We start from the raw sequence: 27,918 nt of genomic DNA on the forward strand, positions 1-27,918 counted from the left end.
GGGACCTTAGATTGTACGCCCCTTGAGGGTTAGGGCCCTTAGATTGTACGCCCCTTGAGGGTTAGGGACCTTAGATTGTACTCCCCTTGAGGGTTAGGGACCTTAGATTGTACGCCCCTTGAGGGTTAGGGCCCTTAGATTGTACGCTCCCCGGGGGCGGGGACTGATGTGAATGTACAATATATATGTAAAGTGCTGCGTAAATTGATGGCGCTATATAAGTACCTGAAATGGAGGGATTTGTGCTAGTAGGGATGATTGGGGGGGATTTGTACTAGTAGAGATGATAGGGGGATTTGTACTAGTAGGGATGATTGGGGGGGATTTGTGCTAGTAGGGATGATTGGGGGGGATTTGTGCTAGTAGGGATGATTGGGGGGGGTGATTTTGTGCTAGTAGGGATGATTGGCGAGGATTTGTACTAGTAGAGATCATTGGGGGGGATTTGTGCTAGTAGGGATGATTGGGGGGGGGGGATTTGTGCTAGTAGGGATAATTGGCAAGGATTTGTGCTAGTAGGGATGATTGGGGGGGATTTGTGCTAGTAGGGATGATTGGGGGGGGGATTTGTGCTAGTAGGGATGATTGGGGGGGTGATTTTGTGCTAGTAGGGATGATTGGTGAGGATTTGTGCTAGTAGGGATCATTGGGGGGGATTTGTGCTAGTAGGGATGATTGGGGGGGATTTGTGCTAGTAGGGATGATTGGCGAGGATTTGTACTAGTAGGGATGATAGGGAGGATTTGTGCTAGTAGGAATGAGGGGGGGGATTTGTACTAGTAGGGATGATTGGCGAGGATTTGTGCTAGTAGGGATCATTGGGGGGGATTTGTGCTAGTAGGGATGATTGGGGGGGATTTGTGCTAGAAGGGATGATTGGCGAGGATTTGTACTAGTAGGGATGATAGGGGGGATTTGTGCTAGTAGGGATGATGGGGGGGATTTGTACTAGTAGGGATGATTGGTGAGGATTTGTGCTAGTAGGGATGATTGGGGGGGGGATTTGTGCTAGTAGGGATGATTGGGGGGGATTTGTGCTAGTAGGGATGATTGGGGGGGTGATTTTGTGCTAGTAGGGATGATTGGGGGGGGATTTGTGCTAGAAGGGGAAAGTTAAGGGGAAGGATCTCTGCCAGGAAAGGGGATTTGTGCTGGGAAGGGGGATTTGGAAAGGGGGAAAAAATGTATGCTTTTAAAAAAAACCTTCAGCCTTTACAACCACTTTAAGGGTTGCCCTACACCGCTTTACATTGCTGGGATTTGCACTGTGCTGGGCAGTGTTTACATTCAGGGGCGTGCAACTACATGTGCCATAGAAATGAATAAGGAGGTCCAGCTCAGCTTTCCTATTCATCTCTATGGCGCTTGTAGCCCCCCCCCCCTGCACTCTGCAGCATAGGGATCAGTAGGGAACTGACAGTGCAAAGAGGGGCTGCATTGCATCTGTGGTTTGATTTTCAGTATACTAGCTAAGAAGATCAGGGAAAACATTCATTGATACACTATACTGACTAACTGTAAAGAGCAAACTTCAGAACATGCATTGCGTTCCTTGGTGTAGCCCAACCTCCTTTGTTTTGAATTCTCTTGTAAATCATAATGACCCGTCCTTTCCAGGGGAAGGTCCACCCTGTAATATTTGCCCCAGGCCCAGTCCTGTGTATTTCAGGGTCACGTTTTACTGTCATTTCATATTTCAGTAAAAAGGTTACATCCTACATAAATACACATCTAAACCAAGTGCAACATCCAACTCAATGACTGAAAACCTTTACTAGATGTCATTATACCATCCTACTGTAAACTGTTCATTTAGTATTTTTATGAAATGATAGATAGATAGATAGATAGATAGATAATAGATAGATAGATAGATAGATAGATAGATAGATAGATAATAGATAGATAGATAGATAGATAGATAGATAGATAGATAGATAGAATAGATAGATAGAATAGATAGATAGATAATAGATAGATAATAGATAGATAGATAGATAGATAGATAATAGATAGATAGATAGATAGATAGATAGATAGATAGATAGATAGATAATAGATAGATAGATAGATAGATAATAGATAGATAGATAGATAGATAGATAGATAGATAGATAATAGATAGATAGATAGATAGATAATAGATAGATAGATAGATAGATAGATAGATAGATAGATAGATAATAGATAGATAGATAGATAGATAGATAGATAGATAGATAGATAGATAATAGATAGATAGATAGATAGATAGATAGATAGATAGATAGATAATAGATAGATAGATAGATAGATAATAGATAGATAGATAGATAGATAATAGATAGATAGATAGATAGATAGATAGATAGATGATAGATAGATAGATAGATAGACAGATAGATAGATAGATAGATAGATAGATAGATAGATAATAGATAGATAGATAGATAGATAGATAGATAGATAATAGATAGATAGATAGATAATAGATAGATAGATAGATAATAGATAGATAGATAGATAGATAATAGATAGATAGATAGATAGATAATAGATAGATAGATAGATAGATAGATAGATAGATAGATAGATAGATAGATAGATAGATAGATAATAGATACAGTTGCAAGAAAAAGTATGTGAACCCCTTGGGATTACGTGAAGTTTTGCATGAATTGGGCATAAAATGTGCTCTGAACGTCATCTAAGTCACAACAATATAAGAACACAGTCTGCTGAACATAATACTACACAAACATTAGATGTTGCCATGGTTTAATTGCACATAACATGTAAACATTCACAGTGTAGGGAGGAAAAAGTATGTGAGGCCCTAGTTTAATGACTTCTCCCAGAGCTAATTGGAGCCAGGAGTGAGCCAACCTTGACTCCAATCAGTGTGATGATATTGGATGTGTTGCTGACAGCTGTCCTGCCCTTAAAAAACACACACCTGTTTTGGGTTTACTGGTTTCAAGAAGCACTGTCTGATGTGAACCATGCCTCGCAGGAAAGAGCTCTCAGAAGACCTACGATCAAGAATTGTTGACTTGCATGAAGCTGGAAAGGGTTACAAAAGTATCTCCAAAAGCCTTGATGTTCATGTGTCCACGGTAAGACAGACTGTCTACAAATGGGGAAAGTTTAGCACTGTTGCTACTCTCCCTAGGCGTGGTCGTCCTGTAAAAATGACTGCAAGAGCACAGCGCAGAATGCTGCATGAGGTAAAGAAGAATCCCAGAGTGTCAGCTAAAGACCTACAGAAATCTCTGGCACATGCTAACATTTTTGTTGACACATCTACAATAAGGAAAACATTAAACAAGAATGGAGTACATGGGAGGACACCACGGAGGAAGCCATTGCTGTCCAAAAAGAATATTGCAGCACGTTTGAAGTTTGCAAAAGAGCACCTGGATGTTCCACAGCACTACTGGCAAAATATACTGTGGACAGATGAAACCAAGACTGAGTTGTTTGGGAAGAACACACAACACTATGTGTGGAGAAAAAAAGGCACAGCACACCAACATCAAAACCTCATCCCCACTGTGAAACATGGCGGAGGGAGCATCATGGTTTGGGGCTGCTTTGCTGCCTCAGGGCCTGGACGGATTGTTGTCATTGATGGGAAAATGAATTCCAGAGTTTATCAAGACATTTTGCAGGAAAACGTACGACCATCTGTCCATCAACTGAAGCTCCGCAGAGGATGGGTGATGCAACAGGACAATGACCCAAAACATACAAGTAATTCAACAAAACAATGGCTGCAACAGCACAGAATACGCCTTCTGGAGTGGCCCAGTCAGAGTCCTGACTTCAACCCGATTGAAATGCTGTGGCATGACCTTAAAAGAGCGATTCACACCAGACATCCCAAGAATATTGCTACACTGAAACAGTTTTGTGAAGAGGATTGGTACAAAATTACTCCAGATCGTTGTGCAGGTCTGATCTGCAACTACAGGAAACGTTTGGTTGAGGTTATTGCTGCCAAAGGAGGGTCAACCAGTTATTAAGTCCAAAGGTTCACATACTTTTTCCTCCCTGCACTGTGAATGTTTACATGTTATGTGCAATTAAACCATGGCAACATCTAATGTTTGTGTAGTATTATGTTCAGCAGACTGTGTTCTTCTATTGTTGTGACTTAGATGACGTTCAGAGCACATTTTATGCCCAATTCATGGAAAACTCCACGGAATCCCAAGGGGTTCACATACTTTTTCTTGCAACTGTAGATAGATAATAGATAGATAGATAGATAATAGATAGATAGATAGATAGATGATAGATAGATAGATAGATAGATAGATAGATAGATAGATAGATAGATAGATTGATAGATAGATAATAGATAGATAGATAGATAGATAGATAGATAGATAGATGATAGATAGATAATAGATAGATAGATAGATAGATAGATAGATAATAGATAGATAGATAGATAGATAGATAGATAGATAGATAGATAATAGATAGATAGATAGATAATAGATAGATAGATAGATAGATAGATAGATAGATAGATAGATAGATAGATAATAGATAGATAGATAGATAGATAATAGATAGATAATAGATAGATAATAGATAGATAGATAGATAGATAGATAATAGATAGATAATAGATAGATAGATAGATAGATAGATAGATAGATAGATAATAGATAGATAGATAGATAGATAGATAGATAGATAGATAGATGTCCAGAAATAACTTTCTCTTGCTCCATGATTGCAGCGTGTTGTATGTAGATAATCACTAGCAGTCACTTTCTCGGGGTAGGATGTTCCGGAGGAAATAGCGAACAGTCAATTGTGTGTGTCTAATGTGCAGAAAGAAAGTGTATCTTGTTAAATATAGCATCCATCCGGCAACAATTCCAGCTCTGCTCACTTTACTCACTGCTCTGCGAGGCTCTAATACTGCCTTCAGTCTGATGTGGATTGTACATGTGAAGAGAGGCGTAATGGTTCCAAATACGTATTAATTTGTCGTTCTAAATGACTGAAGTCTGATCTAAGGGAAAAGTACTGAAGAGAAAAACGTGGGTTTATGTATAAAGCTGAACTCCAGAGTATTAGGAACGCAGGCAATCATTTCAGAAAACATTAACTGCAATTAACGCTTTTAAAGTAATTCTGTATCTGAACTGGATGACATTCGGTTTGCTCTGTGCTCTGTGTATCATTAAAATCGCATTGATTTTCTTAGTAAAATATTGTTTCTGCCTTTTTTCATCCTTTTTGCCATCTCAATGCTGCTGATCTCTTAAAGAAAACCCAAATCTCCGACCATTCATTTCAGCAACAATTTCAGCAACAATTTTCACCCCCGACCATTCATTTCAGCAACAAGTTTCACCCCCCACCATTCATTTCAGCAGCAATTTCACAACAATTTTCACCCCCTGACCATTCATTTCAGCAACAATTTTCATCCCTCGACCATTCATTTCAGCAACAATTTCAGCAACAATTTTAACCCCCGACCATTCATTTCAGCAACAATTTCAGCAACAATTTTAAACCCCGACCATTCATTTCAGCAACAATTTCACAACAATTTTCACCCCCTGACAATTCATTTCAGCAACAATTTTCACCCCCGACCATTCATTTCAGCAACAATTTTCACCCCTCGACCATTCATTTCAGCAACAAGTTACATGCCCCGACCATTCATTTCAGCAACAATTTCAGAAACAATTTTCACCCCCCGACCATTCATTTCAACAACAATTTCAGCAAAAATTTTCACCCCTCGACAATTCATTTCAGCAACAATTTCAGCAACAATTTTCACCCCTCGACCATTCATTTCAGCAACAATTTTCACCCCCCGACCATTCATTTCAGCAACAATTTCAGCAACAATTTTCACCCTCCGACTGTTCATTTCAGCAACAATTTTCACCCTCCGACTGTTCATTTCAGCAACAGTTTTCACCCTCCAACCATTAATTACAGCAACAATTTTCAACCCCCGACCATTCATTTCAGCAACAATTTCAACAACAATTTTCACCCCCCCGACCATTCATTTCAGCAACAATTTCAGCAACAATTTTCACCCTCCGACTGTTCATTTCAGCAACAATTTTCACCCTCCGACTGTTCATTTCAGCAACAGTTTTCACCCTCCAACCATTAATTACAGCAACAATTTTCAACCCCCGACCATTCATTTCAGCAACAATTTCAACAACAATTTTCACCCCCCCGACCATTCATTTCAGCAACATTTTTCACCATAAGAATATTAGTGTATTGAGCCCTGGTTCACACTGTTGCGGTGCTGAATTTGCACCGATTTCTGTTCGATTTCTGCACCGAATCACAATCGTTCCCCGTTCATGCGAACTGCTGCGGGTGTGTATGTTATGTTACCAACACCCCGAAATCAGTTTGCAAAACGCGGTGTGATGTGCAGAATCGGATCGCATAGGTGTGAATACCCATGTGATCCAATTCTAGTGTGGACAAAAAAAAGGATCCTGCACCTTTTTGGTGCGGATGCGGTGCGATTTGAGCAATGCAAAATGTATGGCTCAAATTGAACCACGCAAAATTTGCATGTGATTTGCACAGGAATGTGGTGCGGTTCCTGTGCGAATCACATGCGATGTACCGAACCGCATATGTGTGAACCCGGGCTTAAAACGGAATTCAAGGCTAGAACTAACTGAGCTTAAAACAGCCCCGGCCCACTTCTTACTCTTTTACTAACAATCCTGTTGAAGGAATATATACTTACCTATTCTCAGGGTGCTGTCAGGGCTCCGGGAATGACCAGAGGTGTGTGGACTGACACAGGGAAACACAGATTTCAGGTATAGCGTGTAAACAAGATAATTTATTAAGGACAACACAAACATAAACGCAGTGCAACAAACCAAACCCAAAGCTAACACAAATACATACAACAAGGTGCAACAAACCCAAACCTAAACTGATATATATATATACATGTATATGGAGCACAACGTAGTCAGGCGGGCCGGGTTGGTAGCTAACAGGCAGACAAGGTACAAGGAGAAGGCAGAAGATTGGTCAGGAGTAGCTGAGGTCGGTGCAGGCAGAGTTCAAGCAGAGTCAGGATCAAGCAGAGTCAGGATAAGGCAGGAAGCAGACAGGTTGCAGGTACAGGGCTCATGGGAACAATACACCAAGGCACTGACTGCAGGCCTGGCCATTCCTTAAATACACCTCCTGCAATCAGCCTCAGGTGATGGCTTGATTGCAGGAGTGAGCTTCTGGCTACTGAGAGCACCCGCTGGCCAGCCCTGGTACTGCAGCCCACACGGCAGGTGAGTCCCACCACCAGTGGTGAATCCATTCCTGACAGGTGCTCTGCGATTCTCCGGCATCATCCCGGTATCTTTTTAATTTCAGCCTACAATGTAAAAACCATGCTAGCAGCTGATTAGCCTCTGGATTGATTACAGGCACATCACCCCTCTCATCACCCTTCAACTCCTCTCCAGGCTCTCCTGTGAGATCGGTATCCGATCTGGGGGTGCTGCCTGGTTATTAAAGAGTTGGCCATGGACCGCATGTCCCCGGCCATCTCCGTGGTCCTGGGAGGCCAGAAGTGACGTCATGATGTCACTTCTGCTTCTGCCAGATGTAAACACTGCTATTGTTTTCCTGTAAAGCAGAGATCAATGTTTTGTTGGGGTTTTTTTTAATCTCATGCTTTCCAGGGTAGAAGAGATATTTGGGGTCTTATAGACCCCTGATCTCACCATAAAGAGGACCTGTGGTGCCTTATTTCTATCACAGTGGTGTACAGCAGGGATGTCAAACTGGCGGCCCTCCAGCTGTTGCAAAACTACAAGGCCCATCATGCCTCTGCCATGCTTGTAACTGTCAATCTTGCAATGCCTCATGGGACTTGTAGTTTAGCAACAGCTGGAGGGCCGCCAGTTTGACACCTTTGGTGTACAGTGTAAAATAAATAAATAATAATTTGTAAAAAGTTCAAATGCCTCCGTCCGCACGCAGTGGTGAAGGCATGCGTAGGTCAAGCCCACATATGTAAACAGTGTTTGCACCACACATGTGAGGTATCGCTGCAAATGTTATAGCGAGAGCAATAATTATATCACGGGATCTCCTCTGTAGCTCTAAACTGGTTACCTGTAAACATTTTTAATGTGTGAGGAGATTTTTTAGTATCGTAGTTTGGCGCCATTCCATGAGTGTGTACAATTTTAAAGCGTGACATGTTAGGTATCTATTTACTTGCCGTAACATCATCTTTTATATTTTACCAAAAATTGGGCATTATACTATGTTTTTTTGCATTAAAATCCATGTGAATAAAAAAAAAAAGAGTTTGAAAATATTTTTGCTGTGTAAATACCACGTGACCAGGGGCGGACTGACATGTCATGGGGCCACTGGGCAATAGGGGATCATGGGGCCCCTGTGTCCTTGCCCAAACTCAAAAAAGCCTATGAAAAAGGTACCAGGGGCATCTCATGGGGCCCCCTACTGACCCCGTGCCCTTGGGCAGTGCCCAAGTTTCCAAATGGTCAGTCCGCCCCTGCGTGTGACATAAAAAATTGCAACACCCACAATTTTGTTCTCCAGGGCCTCTGCTTCAAAATTGTATATAATGTTTGGGTATTCTGAGTCATTTTCTAGCAAAAAAAAAAAATGATGATTTTTACATGGAGAGAAATGTCAGAATTGGCCTGGATGAAAAGTAGTTAAATATATTCCTCAATAGCAAACAAAAAATATAAATCCACTTTGTGTGCACCAAATGCCTTTGGATATTGCCTTGTAAACGTAGCAGTGACATCATCACTGTGCTGTGCATAGCAGAGCTGTGGGAGGCACCCAGCAGGCCCCGCCCACTACAGGATGCCTGTAGAAAACTACAGGAGGGGGCGGAGACAGACCAGTCACCCTGCACATGGAGAGAGAGCAGCAGTGATCAGTCCTTATTACAGGAAGTCTCACACTGGATGACTGCCCAGATCTGGAAGAAATACACAGAGCTCACCGAGATTCAATGAAGAATACACAAGGCTCTCGTACTTCAAAAATATTTCCTGATCCTGGAGTGTAGCTTTAATAAGCATTTACCCTAGCAGTGTGGAGAGGCAACATTTCTGGGGTTCCGCTTTAAAGGCGGAGTTGGGCATTAAATGGGGGGCTCTTTATTTCGAGATCAGTAAGAGACAAGTACAACATGAACAGGACAGTTTTGGAATCGTCATGTGAATTAGCCGTAATAATTATCCAATTCTCCAAGGACTTTGTATACAGAAATCATGGAAGACAAAGCGTAATTCCACCCCGGCCGGCTTATCAAAGACTCGCCTGCTCCACACCGGGCCTTTTGATGTGAAGATGAAGTGGGGAGCCAATGGAGCCTGGTTGAGTGTCTGGCGTAAAGATCCCTCTCTGATGACTGAGCTTTTTACTAGTGCTGAGGGAATGGATTTTACAAGAGGAAAGAAAAAAGGCAGAAGATTGTAGAGAGGCCGCAAGCCAAAAAATAGTATGAGGATATTAAAACAATTGGACCAATTGACTTTGTTTCAGTTAAACTTTATGTAAGTCCAATCTCTAATATGTCATTTTAAAAGTCATTTTCAATATATTTAAAGTGGTTGCAAGCAACTAAAATGAAAAATGAACAGAGCATATCCCTCTATGGTGTGTAGTTGCCCAAATGAAAGCACCAAGTGTGATTCTCCTTCCCTGTTCTGTCTGCATAAGACAATTCTGACACCATGGATTCCTGGGAGAGCAGGTGATACCCACATGGTAGAAAAATATATTAGAAATATATTTTAAAAATATTCTTCCCAAATAAATTGACATATATTAATTCTTCCCAAATAAATTGACATATATTATTATTATTATTATACAGGATTTATATAGCGCCAAAGGGTTTGCTCAGCGCTGTACATTTTAGTGGGGGACAGAACATGAGACAGTACAGTACAATACAATACACGAGGGGGTCAAGGGCCCTGCTCTTTCAAGCTTGCAATCTAGGAGGAAGTGGCTGTGGGGGATGGAGTGGTAGGAAGAGTGGAGGAGATCGGCTGTTAGGTGAGGGTGGGGTAGGCTTCCCTGAAAAGATGGGTTTTTAGGGTGTGCCTGAAGGTGAGGAGGGTAGGTGACAGTCTGATAGATTGGGGTAGGGAGTTCCAGAGGATGGGGGGAGTCCTGCAGAAGTCCTGCAGTCGGGCGTGGGAGGAGGAGACCAGGGAGCTGGAGAGTAGGAGGTCTTGTGAGGAGTGAAGGGCACGGGTTGGGTGGTATTTGGGTATCAGGTCGGGGAGGTAGTTTGGGGCAGCGTTATGAACGGCTTCGTATGTCAGAGTTAGCAGTTTGAATTTGATGCGTTGGGCAATCGGGAGCCAGTGAAGGGATTGGCAGAGGGGGGAGGCAGAGGTGGAGCGGTTGGTGAGGTGGATGAGTCTGGCTGCTGAGTTCAGGATAGTCTGGAGTGGGAATAGCGTTTGCTTGGGTAGGCCGGTGAGAAGGGAGTTGCAGTAGTATAGTACAGTGTAGTATATTTGAAATACTACAATTTTGGCCATATTCAATATATTTCAAAATATATTTCAATAAATACATGTATATATATATTGCAGTGATGGCGAACCTTTTTGAGCCCGAGTGCCCAAAACTGCAACACAAACCAACTTTTTTATTTCAAAGTGCCAACACTGCAATTAACCACTTGCCTACCTGGACGCACTGACAGACGGCACTGATCGGTGGCACTGCTGGGCATCATTGATGGGTCGCACTGATGGGCAGCACTGATGGGCGACACGGCTGGGCACTGACAGGTGGCACTGCTGGGCAGCACTGACAGGTGGCACTGCTGGGCAGCGCTGACAGGCGACACTGCTGGGCACTGATGGGTGACACTGCTGGGCACTGATGGATGACACTGCTGGACACTGCTGGGCATCATTGATGGGTCGCACTGATGGGCAGCACTGATGGGCGACACTGCTGGGCACTGACAGGTGGCACTGCTGGGCAGCACTGACAGGTGGCACTGCTGGGCAGCACTGACAGGCGACACTGCTGGGCACTGATGGGTGACACTGCTGGGCACTGATGGATGGCACTGCTGGGCATCATTGATGGGTGGCACTGATGGGCAGCACTCATGGGCGACACTGCTGGGCACTGACATGTGGCACTGCTGGGCAGCACTGACAGGTGGCACTGCTGGGCAGCACTGACAGGCGACACTGCTGGGCACTGATGGATGGCACTGCTGGGCATCATTGATGGATGGCACTGATGGATGGCACTGATGGGCAGCACTGATGGGCGACACTGCTGGGCACTGACAGGCGACAGTGCAAGCAGTTAATCTCACCTCTGGCAGCGTCGGTGTGGCTTCCAACCCAGCAGCTCATTCCCATCCACTCTGAACACGTTGCCCCTGGCCCCGGAGCAGTGTGGGAGCCTCTTCCTCTCTTCTGCGCCAATCCCCGGGTACATCACCCCTGGTGCCAGAGCCGCATTGGAGCCGTTTCCTCTCGTCCACGCCCACCCTGGCCCCAGAGACATGTGGGAAATGTAGTTTGATGGGGATCCAGTGTGGACGAGATCTGGATGGCCGGTCCATGCGCGCTCATCATGCTCTTCTTCCTGGCGTGCCCACTGAGATGGCTCTGCGTGCCATAGGTTCGCCATCACTGATATATTGTATGCTGAAATGCATTTTTATTACAAAATATATGAAAAATATTTCTAAAAATACATTTCAAATATACTGTATGTCTTTAAAAATACAAATCTACAGTTTCGGAATACATTTACAAATATATGTAAAAAATATAGGTTAAAAAAAATCCGAATAATCTATTTAAAAAATATCTATTTTTTTAAATCTGTTTTAGGACTCTGATGTAAGGTGGAACTCTGATGGGGACCCTGATATAAGGGTCTAATGGGCTCAAGTTTATTCAGAATTTCTTTGCTTTGTTTTACTGACATTTTTTATCTGTTCTAAATCAGCGGTGTCCAAACTTTTTAAACAAAGGGTCAGTTTACTGCCCTTCTAACTTTAGGGGGCTGGATCGTGGCCAGTGGGAGTAAACAATACCCCAGGCTTGGTGGTCAGTGGGAGGAACAGTGCCCCATCGTTGGTTTCAGTGGGATACTTAGTTCCCCATTTCTGGTATCAACGGGAAGAACAGTGCCCCATTGCTGGTGTCAGTGGGAGGAATAGTGCCCCATCGCTGGTGTCAGTGGGAGGAATAGTGCCCCATCACTGGGGACAGTGGGAGGAATAGAGCCCCATCATTGGTGTCAGTGGGAGGAATAGTGCCCCATCATTGGTATCAGTGGGAGGAACAGTGCCCCATCATTGGTGTCAGTGGAAGGAATAGTGCCCCATCATTGGTGTCAGTGGGAGGAATAGTGCCCCATCATTGGTGTCAGTGGGAGGAATAGTGCCCCATCATTGGTATCAGTGGGAGGAATAGTGCCCCATCATTGGTATTAGTGGGAGCAATAGTGCCCCATCATTGGTGTCAGTGGAAGGAATAGTGCCCCATCATTGGTGTCAGTGGAAGGAATAGTGCCCCATCATTGGTGTCAGTGGAAGGAATAGTGCCCCATCATTGGTGTCAGTGGAAGGAATAGTGCCCCATCATTGGTGTCAGTGGGAGGAATAGTGCCCCATCATTGGTATTAGTGGGAGCAATAGTGCCCCATCATTGGTGTCAGTGGAAGGAATAGTGCCCCATCATTGGTGTCAGTGGAAGGAATAGTGCCCCATCATTGGTGTCAGTGGAAGGAATAGTGCCCCATCATTGGTGTCAGTGGGAGGAATAGTGCCCCATCATTGATATCAGTGGGAGCAATAGTGCCCCATAATTGGTGTCAGTGGGAGGAATAGTGTCCCATCATTGGTGTCAGTGGGGGGAATAGTGCCCCATCATTGGTATCAGTGGGAGGAATAGTGTCCCATCATTGGTGTCAGTGGGGGGAATAGTGCCCCATCATTGGTATCAGTGGGAGGAATAGTGCCCCATCATTGGTGTCAGTGGGAGGAATAGTGCCCCATCATTGGTGTCAGTGGGAGGAATAGTGCCCCATCATTGGTGTCAGTGGAAGGAATAGCTCTTCATATCAGTGGAAGGAAAAGTGCCCCAAGGGGCGGAAAAAAGCAAGCAAACGGCCACATCTGGCCCACAGGCTGTAGTTTGGAGATCTGTTCTCTAAATCATTTAAAAAAAATGATTTGATAAAAAAATGATCTTTTTTGGCCCCCAAATACTCCAAATACCCCCAAATACCCAAAATGTTTGGAGACTCCCATTCTAGAGAATCCATTTGTTATCACAGACAGGCATTGCTGCCAATTAGTTATAACATTTTTTTCTATAGCCCCCCCCCCCAGTAATATAAATCCTGTTTACAGAGCAGACTCAGTCCTGCCCCCCCCCCCCCCCCAGTATGATCCAATACAAAGCGCTCCCTTCCCATACCTCTGTACATACACAAACCCAATTAAAGCACGGGCCGAGATTCAGGCTGAGATAACAACCTAAGAAGCCCCGAACATCAGAGCCGCTATTTGCAGATCTTTGTGTCACCCCAACAGGTCACCAGCAACCGGAGACGGAGAAATTAGGGCACAAGAGCCGCGCTGCCTGCAAATTGCTCGCTTGTTCTCGCCGTTCTTATGGCGCCTGTTAAATTGGATCTGTCAAACGGCACTTGGTCCTTATTTGTGATGCTGAAGATTGGCAGAAGTCTGGCGTTTCCATTTCATTGGCAAGAACATCAGCTATGTCTTCTGGCTTTTTAGGATGCTGAACATAAATACGAATTTCCAATATTCTGAGATTAAAGCGGTATTAACCCCTTGGAGCCGGCGCCTCCCGGCCAAAGGCGGACTGACCATTTGAGCACTCGGACACTGCCCGAGGGCCCAGGGTCAGTAGGGGGCCCCATGAAATGCCCCTGGTACCTTTTATAGGCTTTTTTGGGTGCCCTTTGAGTGTGGGCAAGGACTCAGGGGCCCCATGATCCCCTATTGCCCGGGGGCCCCATGTGTTGTCAGTCCGCCCCTGCTCCCGGCCCTTTAAGGGTTTCAGAAGCCGGGAGGCGGGGGTGGGGTTTAGGGTCATGTGACTGCCGTGACACGACGTCACGGCGCTTACATGATTGGGAAAGGTCCCGATCGAAAGAGGAGATCGGGACCAGGGGCGGACTGACAACTCATGGGGACCCCGGGCAATAGGGGATCATGGGGCCCCTGTGTCCTTGCCAAAACGCAAAAAAGCTTATGAAAAAGGTTCCAGGGGCATATCATGGGGCCCCCTACTGACCCAGGGCCCTCGGGCAGTGCCCGAGTTTCCAAATGGTCAGTCCGCCCCTGATCGGGACCTTTCCATGAGTACCGGACATGTGTGCTGGGAGCGCGCCGGGTGCGCGCTCTCAGCACATATGTCCTTTTTTAATAGAAATGTGGGCCCAAACGCCCGGAGGCCGCACATTTGCGTTCGGCTTGCGTGAAGATGGTTAAACCCAAAAAGCAAACATTTCCTATATTGCAATTTACCAATTCTTAGATGTGATGGCTGCGTTAGTTTTCTAGTTTCATCTGGTGATCTGGCCAGTATGTCTGTTGTTTTTCAACAGAGCAAGCACTCTTGCAGTTAGAGTGTGGAGACAAACCATTTACCACTGACAGGGGTGCTTACAATGATCATCTTTTAAAATAAACATTTTTTTTTGTGGATGTGGTTGCCACCATCCCTGTTAAATCACAATACTCGAGAACCCCTTTTCCTTGGAATTTTGAAGGCAACCATGTAACAAACAACATATATTTTTATAAACAAAATCTCATTACATTATTCCGACCTCTTCAAGGACATTAAAGTCAGTAAATTGAGAACAAAGCTTTTCACATACATTACTTTACATGTCCATGTTATTCACAAAAAGTCTTTCCTGTAACACAGTTAGTTTCCAGAAATATACATATTGTGCAGCACAGTGGCCAAATGGTTAGCACTTCCGCCTCGCAGTACTCGGGTCGTTGGTTCAAATCCCAACCACGGCACCACCTGCCTGGAGTTTGCATGTTCTGCCTGTGTGGGTTTCCTCCGGGTACTCTGGTTTCCTCCCACACTCCAAAGACATGCTGTTAGGTGAATTGGATCCTATCTAAATTGTCCCTAGTATGTGTATGTATGAATGTGAGTTAGGGACCTTAGATTGTACGCCCCTTGAGGGTTAGGGACCTTAGATTGTACGCCCCTTGAGGGTTAGGGACCTTAGATTGCACTCCCCTTGAGGGTTAGGGACCTTAGATTGCACCCCCCTTGAGGGTTAGGGACCTTAGATTGCACCCCCCTTGAGGGTTAGGGACCTTAGATTGTACGCCCCTTGAGGGTTAGGGACCTTAGATTGTACGCCCCTTGAGGGTTAGGGACCTTAGATTGTACACCCCTTGAGGGTTAGGGACCTTAGATTGTACACCCCTTGAGGGTTAGGGACCTTAGATTGCACCCCCCTTGAGGGTTAGGGACCTTAGATTGTACGCCCCTTGAGGGTTAGGGACCTTAGATTGTACGCCCCTTGAGGGTTAGGGACCTTAGATTGTACGCCCCTTGAGGGTTAGGGACCTTAGATTGTACGCCCCTTGAGGGTTAGGGACCTTAGATTGCACCCCCCTTGAGGGTTAGGGACCTTAGATTGCACCCCCCTTGAGGGTTAGGGACCTTAGATTGTACGCCCCTTGAGGGTTAGAGACCTTAGATTGTACGCCCCTTGAGGGTTAGGGACCTTAGATTGTACCCCCTTGAGGGTTAGGGACCTTAGATTGTACACCCCTTGAGGATTAGGGACCTTAGATTGTACACCCCTTGAGGATTAGGGACCTTAGATTGTACGCCCCTTGAGGGTTAGGGGCCTTAGATTGTACACCCCTTGAGGATTAGGGACCTTAGATTGTACGCCCCTTGAGGGTTAGGGGCCTTAGATTGTACACCCCTTGAGGATTAGGGACCTTAGATTGTACACCCCTTGAGGATTAGGGACCTTAGATTGTACGCCCCTTGAGGGTTAGGGACTGATGTGAATGTACAATATATATGTAAAGTGCTGCGTAAATTGACGGCGCTATATAAGTACCTGAAATAAATAATAATTGTCAAATTCTATGCAGTGGTATCCCCAGCTAATACATATGCAAAACATGTCCACAGTGACACAATTTGTTAGCTCTTAACAGTTGATTAGGCCGGGGCATCCAACGCGTTTCAATATCTCCTTCCTCAGGGATTATACCACTCTGCAATACAAGGATCTTATCACAAACATATTACAACGAATAATCGTGAACGATTTCCCAATGAGAAAATGTCTTACATGTAGCAAACCCTATTAGCTATGAAGGCCATCTCCTCCATCCAGGAAAAAAAATCTGCAGAATATATTTAAAAAAAAATATATTTTTTAAATATATCCTTCAGATTTTTTTTAACATAAAAAAGCAATTTTAACATATTTTTACATATATTTGTAAATGCATTCCAAAAATGTAGATTTGTATTTTTAAAGACATACAGGATATTTGAAATTTATTTTTAAAAATAGTTTTCATATATTTTGTAATAGGAACGCATTTCAACATGCAGTATATATATATACACTGTATATTTTTACTGAAATATATTTTGGAATATATATATATTTCTTGAAAATATATTGAAACAGACAAAATTGTAGCATTTCAAATATATGTCAATATATTTGGGAAGAATATTTGAAAAATATATTTCATATATATTTTTCTTCCATATGGGAGTGGTCTCCAAACTGCTGGCCGGGGGCCAGATGTGGCCCTTTGCTTGCTTTTATCTGGCCCTTAGTGCACTATTTCATCCACTGATACCAGCAATTGGACACAATTGGACACAATTCCCACTTACACCATCAGTGATGGGGAACTATTCCTCCCATTGACACCAATGATGGGGCACTATTCTTCTCACTGACACCAATGATGGGGCACCATTCCTCCCACTGACACCAATGATGGGGCACTATTCTTCTCACTGACACCAATGATGGGCACTATTCCTTCCACTGACACCAATGATGGGACACTATTCTTCTCACTGACACCAATGATGGGGCACTATTCCTCCCACTGACACCAATGATGGGACACTATTCTTCTCACTGACACCAATGATGGGGCACTATTCCTCCTAATGACACCAATGATGAGACATTATTACTCCCACTGACACCAATGATGGGGCACTATTCCTCTCACTGATATCAATGATGGAGAACTATTTCTCCCACTGACATCAGAGATGAGGCACTATTCCCCCACTGACACCACTGATAGGACATTAATCTTCCCATTGCCACCAATGATGAGGCACTATTCCTCCCGCTGACACCAATGATGGGGCACTATTCCTCCCACTGACACCAATGATGGGGCACTATTCCTCCCACTGATACCAATGATGGGGCACTATTCCCCCCACTGATACCAATGATGGGGCACTATTCCTCCCACTGACACCAACGATGGGACACAATTCCTCCCAATGACACCAATGATGGGGCCAATGACATCAATAGTAGGGCACAATTCTTCCAACTGATACCAAACAATAGGGCATTATTTTTTCCCACTGATGTCCGTCGGGACTTTTTCTACTCCCACTGGGCAGGGGTGTCACTAGGGTTGGTGTCACCCGGTGCGGTAACACTTGGTGTCACCCTTCTGACGATCCCAGCTGAATGGTTCAGATCTGCGGATTGAGCAAAATGGATCGGAGTCCGATCCACTATGCTCCCCAATCCGCAGATCCGATCCATCTTGCGTCGGCTTGCAACCTATACAGGGTTAACTGATCTTTCAAAACCGGTCCGGTCTGCACACGCTCGAGAAGTGATGTCAGATGGAGGAGGTTCCTGCTATCGTGGCCGCATTTCCTGGTTACAGACAAGATCTTGCACAGCCTTACTTAAATCAGTTAACCCCATATAGGTTGCAAGCCGACAATCCCCGCAGGATGGATCGGATCTGCGGATTGGGGAGCATAATGGATCAGACTCTGATCCACTATGCTCCATCCTGCGGGGATCGTCGGAGGGGTGACACCAACCCTAGGGACGCCCCTGCCATTATGCTCAATCCGCAGTTCCGGTCCATCCTGCGAGGATCGTCGGTTTGCTTTAAAACTTGCAGCGAGCACCCCCCTGCACCCGCCCAGGGACGCCACTGGGCACAGTCCGGCCCTCCTAAAGCCTGAAGGACAATAAACTGGCTCTTTGTTTAATAGATTTTGAGACCCCTGATCAGGGACGGACTGACAACTCATGGGGCCACCTACTGACCCCGGGCCCTCGGGCAGTGCCCGAGTTCCCAAATGGTCAGTCCGCCCATGAGCTAGGGTAATCAGGGGTTAACTGTGTACCTAACAAGTGTAGTGTGTATAAAGTGTGCTGTGTTTACTAATAGATCTTTTAGTTTCTCATCGATGCGAAACACAGAGATCGTTCCCTCTCTACAGAGCTGTGTGTTGATTGTCAGCACAGAGGCTCTGGGCTGTGATTGGACACAGCTGATCAGCAGGTCCCAGCCATGAATCATTGGCCAGGACTTGCAGACAGACTCCCGGCCGGCTGGGGGATGCGCGCGCACAGGAAGTAGGCAGTGCCGTACAGGTACATCGCTTTGCCTACAGCGTCTGTCCGTCCGCAGTCCATTGCGGGTGGGCGGGCGCAGGGGAGGACTGACCATTTGGAAACTTGGGCACTGCCCAAGGGCCCGGGGTCAGTAGGGGGCCCCATGAGATGCCCCTGGTACCTTTTTCATAGGCTTTTTTGAGTTTGGGCAGGGACACAGGGGCCCCATGATCCCCTATTGCCCGGGTCAGTCCGCCCCTGATGGGGCCCCATGAGTTGTCAGTCCGCCCCTGGGCGGGCGCTAAGTGGATAAAGACATTACAGTTATAACAGCTGATACAATGTAGCTCTTCACCAATATTTGTGGAGTTCGCCTTATTACAATTCTCAGGTTCCAGATCGATTGTCAGTGCGCTGCGAAGCATCATTATGGGGATTAATACGACAGAGTGAATTATTTTGCTGCAAACCCCAAGTGGAAGCAATATACTGCAACGCAACAGGGAACCACCAGCTAACTTCCACTAGAGGGCAGCAAAACACCACTACTGAGTTTCTATATGTCCCAGGCAGGGGACCTCTTAGTACAGGGGTGCTTAGGAAGCTGCCACTGGCTCTGCATGGCCAAAAAGTATGTGGGACCCCCCAAATGACTGCGTTCAGGTGATTCCAGGTAAGGGCACTGTTAATACTACAGCATACAAAGACATTTTAGATAATAAGAGTGATCGCTGAGAGGCTGAGCTAGGTGCCACCCCGGACTCTGGGGTGGATCCCGACTTTAAAGTCGGGATATTTCCTCATCTTGGACCAGCTGAGTGATGGACTTGGCCCGCCGGCAGCTGAACACGGGTTACAGGAGTGCACAACGCACTGCACTCCTGTGATCCGCAGGAGAAATACAGACAAAAGAGCTTTGGCTTTACTTCTCCTTTAACACCCGGAGGCCTCACACATGCATCCATAGGCACAGAGGCAGAGGCATAGCTAGGATATTTTGTACCCTGGGACGAACGGCCACCTCATGACCCCCCCCCCGCTTCATATGGTCCCTGTAGACACCCCCCGTCCCGATCACATTGCCCCCCCTTCATCCATGGCACTACTTACCCGGCTTGGCCCTCCCCTCGTCCCCTCCGGCACATGCCCGGCTCACTGCCCTCCTCTCCGCTCCTCTCCCGGCCGGCTCCTCTCTCCTCTCATAACTCACCGTGGATGGCAGACGTATCAGATGACACGTCTGCTGCAGCCGCTGCAGTGATCTTGTGACCTCATTTTGGCACCCCTGTACCTTGGCGCCCGGGTCTTCTACCCCAGACCCCATACCAGCCCCCAGAGGGCTGCTTTAATATTTCATCATTTTCATTTCAAATAGGCGAAGGATTTTGATTTTTTCGGAAAAAAAGTGGGAAACAAATGGCATAAAGGAACAAAACGTCCTTTATTGTGAGCTGTAAGCAGGTGATTTCTGTAAGTTGTCGGTGAATTTGTTCACTTTGGGTTTCATAGTCGATTGACGAATGGATGGCTGGCAGGCTGCTGCTCTTCTAAGGTGAAAAAGGTAAAGCCCAAATTGCAAGTTATGGCCGCTAGGTGGCGCACCATTGTAGGATCTGTCAATGGGTGCTGTGTGTAGAGAAAAGACTTTCATTGTATTTGGAAGTAACAAAAAGGTGATTGTATTCAGTATTCAGAGAAAGCTGGAGGGTCCCGCCCACCTCAGGTGCATAAGTGACAGCAAAAGCCACATGCTGATCTTGGGTAGAGGAACCACTGTCTAGATCAGGGATGTGGCCCTTTGCTTGCTTTTGTCTGGCCCTTGGGGCACTATTTCTCTCACTTATATGAGAAATTATTCCACTCACTGACACCAACAATTGCCCATAATTACTGCCACTGACATCAATGATAAAATGACAGCAAAAATGAGGCTTAATTCCTGCCACTGACACCAATGATGGGGCTTTATTCCATTCACTATTCCTCCCACTGACACCAACAATTGGGCATAATCCCTTCCACTGGCACCAGTGATAGGGCACTATTCCTCCCTCTGACACCAATAATGGACCACTTTTCCTTCTACTGACACCAATGATGGGGCACTATTCCTCCCACTGACATCAGTGATGGGGAACTATTCCTCCCATTGACACCAATGATGGGGCACTATTCCTCCCACTGACACCAATGATGGGGCACTATTCTTCTCACTGACACCAATGATGGGGCACTATTCCTCCTAATGACACCAATGATGAGACATTATTCCTCCCACTGACACCAATGATGGGGCACTATTCCTCCCACTGATACCAATGATGGAGAACTATTTCTCCCACTGACATCAGAGATGAGGCACTATTCCCCCACTGACACCACTGATAGGACATTAATCTTCCCATTGCCACCAATGATGAGGCATTATTGCTCCCGCTGACACCAATGATGGGGCACTATTCCTCCCACTGACACCAATAATGGACCACTTTTCCTCCTACTGACACCAATGATGGGGCACTATTCCTCCCACTGACATCAGTGATGGGGAACTATTCCTCCCATTGACACCAATGATGGGACACTATTCCTCCCACTGACACCAGTGATGGGGAACTATTCCTCCCATTGACACCAATGATGGGGCACTATTCCTCCCACTGACACCAATGATGGGGCACTATTCTTCTCACTGACACCAATGATGGGGCACTATTCCTCCTAATGACACCAATGATGAGACATTATTACTCCCACTGATACCAATGATGGAGAACTATTTCTCCCACTGACATCAGAGATGAGGCACTATTCCCCCACTGACACCACTGATAGGACATTAATCTTCCCATTGCCACCAATGATGAGGCACTATTCCTCCTGCTGACACCAATGATGGGGCACTATTCCTCCCACTGACACCAATGATGGGGCACTATTCCCCCCACTGATACCAATGATGGGGCACTATTCCTCCCACTGACACCAATGATGGGGCACTATTCCTCCCACTGACACCAATGATGGGGCACTATTCCTCCCACTGATACCAATGATGGGGCACTATTCCTCCCACTGACACCAATGATGGGGCACTATTCCTCCCACTGACACCAATGATGGGGCACTATTCCTCCCACTGACACCAATGATGGGGCACTATTCCTCCCACTGATACCAATGATGGGGCACTATTCCTCCCACTGACACCAATGATGGGGCACTATTCCTCCCACTGACACCAATGATGGGGCACTATTCCTCCCACTGATACCAATGATGGGGCACTATTCCTCCCACTGACACCAATGATGGGGCACTATTCCTCCCACTGATACCAATGATGGGGCACTATTCCTCCCACTGACACCATCGATGGGGCACTATTCCTCCCACTGATACCAATGATGGGACACTATTCCTCACACTAATACCAAAAATGGGGCATTATTTACTGCCACTGACACCAGGACATTTTCTACTCCTGCTGGCTACAGTCCAGCCCCTCTAAAGCCTGAAGGACAGTAAACTGTCACTTTGTTTGTAAAGTTTTGAGATCCCTGTTCTAGATAAAGGTTTCTGAACTAGGGTTCCATGGAATCCTAGGGTTCCCCCAGAGGTTGCTAGGGGTTCCTTGAGCAATGAGCAGTTTCTGACTCCCGGTTAAGTTCCTGCTCTCCCCCTTTCTCCCTCTCCCTCCCCCTCTCTCTCTGCGTCTCTCTCTCCCTCTCTCTCTCTCCCCCTCTCCCTGTTTCTCTCTCTCCCTCCCTCCCTCTCTGTCTCCCTCTTTCTCTGTCTCCCCCCTCTCTCTCTGTCTCTTTGTCTCTCTCTCCCTCCCTCCCTCCCTTTCTCTCTGTCTACCTCCCTCTCCCCCTCTCTCTGTCTCCCTCTCTCCCTCTCTTCCTCTCTGTCTCTCTCTCATTCCCTCCCTCTCTCTCTGTTTCTCTCTCCCCCCCCTCTCCCTCCCTCCACCTCTCTCTCTCCCTCCCTCCTTCTGTCACTCTCTCTCTCTCTCTCTCTCTCTCTTTCTCTCCCTCTGTGTGTGTGTGTCTCTCTGTCTCTCCCTCCCTCTCCCCCCTCTTTCTCCATCTTTCTCTGTCTCTCCCTCTCTGCCACTCTTTCCCTCCCTCCCCCCTCTCTTTCTCTCCCTATCTGTGTGTGTCTCTATCTCCCTCTCTGTCTCTCTGTATCTCTCCCCCCTCTCTCTGTCTCTTTCTCTGTGTCTCTTTCTCCCTCCCTTTCTCTCTGTCTACCCCCTGTCACCTCCTCCTCTCTCTCTCTTCCTCTCTCTCTCACCCCCCCATTCTCTGCCCCCCCCTCTCTCTCTCCCCCTCTCTATCTCCCTCTCCCTGTTTCTCTCTCTCCCTCCCTCCCTCTCTGTCTCCCTCTTTCTCTGTCTCCTCCCTCTCTCTCTGCCTCTTTGTCTCTCCCTCCCTCCCTTTCTCTCTGTCTACCTCCCTCTCCCCCTCTCTCTGTCTCCCTCTCTCCCTCTCTTCCTCTCTGTCTCTCTCTCACTCCCTCCCTCTCTCTCTGTTTCTCTCTCCCCCTCTCCCTCCCTCCACCTCTCTCTCTCCCTCTTTCTCCATCTCTCCCCCTCTCTCTCCCTTCCTCCTTCTGTCACTCTCTCTCTCTCTTTCTCTCCCTCTCTGTGTGTGTCTCTCTGTCTCTCCCCCCTCTCTCTCCATCTCTCTGTCTCTCCCTCTCTGCCACTCTTTCCCTCCCTCCCCCCTCTCTTTCTCTCCCTATCTGTGTGTGTCTCCCTCTCCCTCTCTGTCTCTCTCCCCCCTCTCTCTGTCTCTTTCTCTGTGTCTCTTTCTTCCTCCCTTTCTCTCTGTCTACCCCCCCCGCCTCCTCCTCCTCTCTCTCTCTTCCTCTCTCTCTCACTCCCCCCCATTCTCTGCCCCCCTCTCTCTCCCTCCCTCTTTATCGGTCTCTCTGTCTCTCTCTGTGTCTCCCCCCCCCTGTGTGTGGGGGTCTCTCTCTCCACCTTTCTGTTTCTCTCCCTCTCCCTCTCTCTCTCCATCTTTATGTGCCCCCCTCTCCCCCCCCTCTCTGTCTCTCTCCCCCTCTCTCTGTCTCTTTCTATCTCTGTGTCTCTCTCTCCTACCCTCTCTCTCTGTCTCCCTCTCTCTTCCTCTCTCTCTGTCCCTCCCTCCCTCCACCTCTCTCTGTTTCTCTCTCTCTCCCTCCCTGTCTCCCCCCTCACCCTCTCCCTCCCTCTCTGTCTCTCCCTCCCTTCCCCTCTCTCTGTTTCTCTCTCTGCCCCCTCCCCTCTCTCTGACTCCCCCCCTCCCTCTCTCTCTGTCTCTCCCTCTCTCTCTCTGTTTCTCTCTCTCTGTCTCCCCCCTCTGTCTCTCTCTCCCTCTGTCTCTCTTTCCCTGCCCCCCTCTCTCCCTCTCTGTTTCTCTATCTGCCCCCTCTCTCTCTTTGTCTCTGTCTCTCCCTCTCTCCGTGTCTCTCTCTCCCTCTCCCTCTCTCTCTGTTTCTCTCTCTCCACCATCATTTTTTTGCCTCTGTGATCAGAACACTACTATAATATTTCTGGCATTTTCATTTTTGCACCACACTGTGCTTTGGTGGCTCTAAGTGCCCCCATTATGTTGGAATCGATGAGCATATGCTATGAGGCTGTAATTGTTCCTCCAACAGGTGATAATTTGACACAATAGATATTATATAAACATGCTGGTTTCATCGATATTTCTTTAACCTCTGCGTTTCCGGGGCAGCAGCTATTGTTAAACCATCCGTGTGGAACACAAATCTTTTGTCTCCTGCGAGATGCTTTCTATTTAAATCAAAGCTTCGTTGTGCCCCCCCCCTCCCCAAATCACAGAGATGGCAAGTGACAGGAGGAGAATCATTGGCTATTGATTTTCACCACTGTCTCTGAATTCTGATGTGATGCTTCCAGATTGTCTATCCATTCATCTCTGGATGTAATTGGACTTTACTTCCCTTATTGCAAGTATTATATCGTATTGTCATTATTTCAGATTTTAATTTTTTTTTGTAGTCTGCAAGTATAAAAAATGATCGGGCCTCTAGGAAAGAGATTGCTGAAGTTTTTCCTTTCAACTGAGAAAAATTGCATGAAATATAATAAATCCATACGTCAGAGCTGGCATTTGTCTAAAATGTGACTCCTCCATTCCACAAAAGAAAAACAAAAAATAGCGTTCGAGAACAACAATTAATGTGGTTGTAAAACGCTACAAATACCACTGAAGTGACACGGCTCCAGTAATACACGGTGATGGATTCCAGCTATTCAAAGTAGACAGAGCAAAGGCTATTTCTGAGCTTCCGACAGACAGGCATGGGGCGGAGATCTGATGTCACACACTGCACAGCACAGAACTGAGTGTAATCTGAGACCTGAGTGGAAGGAATGAACCCCTCATACAGTCTCATAGGGAAACATGCACAACTGGCTGTCAGTCATCTTCTGTGTGCTGGAGGAGGTGGGGCCGTCTCCTGGGATTGTTAGGCTTGGTGTCAGCATAAACTTTCAGAAGACTGAAAATGTGGAATAGACTCCATCAAGAGTTGGTTGTGGCCAGCTCAGTGGATTGCTGTAGGAAAGTCCTGGATTATTTCTTGGATACACAGAATATAACTGGATATAACATTTATAGGGGAAGGTGATCCAGGGAATATCCGATTGCCTCTCGGGGGATCAGGAAGGAATTTTTTTCCCTGCAGGAGCAAATTGGATCGTGCTTTGCTGGGTTTTTTTGCCTTCCTCTGGATCAGCTGTGGGTGTAGGATTATAACTTTTTTTTTTCTATGGTTGAACTGGATGGACTTTTGTCTTGTTTCAGCCAGACTAACTATGTAACTATGTAACTCATGCAGGTATCAGAGGAATGAGAGAAAAGCCAGAAATCATACTTGGTGCTTTGGATCGAAGCAAGTACTCTCTATAGAAGGATATGCTTTATTCATTTTTCATTTCAGAGGTTTACAATGACTTTAATCCTTTTGTGATCAGAGGTCATTGATGCCTAGATGCACAGACCAAATTTAGCAGCATCAGTGTTTGTTGGTTCACTTAATAACTGTAGGGCTAATTTGCATACCTATTTATTTATGTATTTTTCAAGGACATATTTTTTAATTGCTAAACTGTTTTTATAAAAAAAAAGACTGCTCTGTTCTTATTATAAGCTGACAAATAGGCAAATATGATGACGTTACCTGTGACGAAACGCGTAGGGCGGAGCCACGCACACATGCTAATGCACATGCAAGAAAATTTTTATTTTTTTGCCGATCAATGCCTAATGATGTTTGCTTACATGTGAGTGCAACCCTACCTTAAATAAATGTTGTGATTATGGAGCGCTCTTTCTTTGCATGTTTTCTACTACGAGTCCAGGGCTCATCCTGAGTGGTTTAGCTACCCCAATTAAGGTCCATTGATCTTTATCTGCTCTTTTGGAGATCAGGAGGAGGATTCGAGTGGATTGTTTAAACAAAGTGCGATTGACCACTCTTAACAGGGGGTCATGGCTTTCTGGTAAGCCTCCTGTAGTAGTGGTTGGTGACACAACAACTGTCCTTGGATTTCTTTTGCTTCATCACAATCTCTGGGATTTTTCTTTCATTTTTAGAAGGACTATACTTTTTTTTATACACTTTTCACTGTTTCTTTATGATTATTTGTCACTTTTTTAAGCGTTGCACTTTTATGTATTATTGTGGATTGCCTAGTATCAGGGCTTTTGTGTTCAACTGCCATATGTTTCACAACTAATTTTTAGATTTTTTATTATTTATTGTGGTTTTTATTAGCTCAGGTATATATATATATATATATATATATATATATATAGTGGCAGTGCGGTGTCATGCCACGGTCAAAATAAAGCTGAAAACCCTGGATTCTCAACCAGGCAGGTTGAGGGGCTCCAGAGAGTTAATGTATTACAGAGGAAACTGGCTTTTCAGTTTCCTCATATATTCATTAAGTCTGTTTTGGGATCTGGAGCCTGGAGATTTCAAGGAGATCTGGGAGGGATGAAATCTCCAATCCGGGGTCCGTGTTTTCAGAACCCCCAGCACACTGAGTGCACAGGTGTGTGCAGGCCTTTTTATAGAGTCCTAACCATAGTTCTGGGCTCTACCCCGGCAAACGGAGTCAGGAGGGCTCCACCCCGGCAGACGGGAGGTCTCTGCCTTGGAGTCAGGTGGAAGCCAGACTAGCTGTGTGCTAGTGGCCATATTTTGGGAAGAGTCTGCAGGAGGCAGACTTAAAACTGCGTACAAGCCAGGAGGCTGAATACTGTTAATTTGTTTGATGGTGGATACCCCTGCGTGGGAAGCATTTTTGTTGAACTTTGCTCTTTTAAATAAAAGTGGGCAAAAAAGCCCTTAAAGAAGCGAGTTGCTGTGTGCTTTAACAAGAAGAGCTCTACCATTTGAAGCGAGTTCCCACAATATATATATATGTATAATTTTTTGTTTCTATTTAATCAATCTATTACTATTTTTAATAATGCAACTGTATTATGACATTTACATTATTAAATAGATGGCACTGCAAATGAACACCTCAACCTGAAGGTGGCAGTGTTCATCTGCAGGTTAAAGGTGTTCAATTTCGTGGCTGTTAGGGACAGCTGAGGTTGAAAGCAACCGTGAAGTGTTGGCTACTGCTTCTAAAAAAGTAGGATATATATTAGCATATCCCTGGTACAGGGCACTAGGGAAGGTTAGAAAACAAATTGTGGACAGGAAGGATTTGAAGGTATTCAGAGGTGTGCAGAAATAAGTAAGGGGTGCTACCAGGGTCCTGAAAAGCACCATGATGTCATGGAAGGCCTGGAAGCGGTAACTAATCACTGGTTTCCATTACCAGAAGAAGTGTTGCAGAGGGTCACGTGACTGCAGACTTAGGTAAATAAAATAGTCTATGAATTTCTGTTTTAAATTGTGAATGGGTAGTAGATATCAGGAGATGGGCTTGAAAGCTTGGACTTGGATGTGAAAGCAGAACTTCTCTCAATCAACATTGACTATTTTTAATCCTTATGATGCTAGCAATAGCAAATGGATATGAAAGTATATCATATTTACTGGTTTTAAACTTTTCTGTTACTTCCTGGTTTCTGGCCTAGGCAAATGATGTCATACATCCCAGGAGTCTTCAGGAGGGGAAGAGGGGCTTTCTCAGCTATGCGCACCCTCCTGTCTGCATGCCTGAGCTAAGGGCAGATGGATTCCAGGAAGTAAATGCTACATAAA

Source organism: Staurois parvus, unplaced genomic scaffold (genome assembly GCF_062004578.1).
Source record: "Staurois parvus isolate SC_StPar_1 unplaced genomic scaffold, SC_StPar_1.0 ptg001436l, whole genome shotgun sequence".
NCBI classification, from domain to species: domain Eukaryota; kingdom Metazoa; phylum Chordata; class Amphibia; order Anura; family Ranidae; genus Staurois; species Staurois parvus.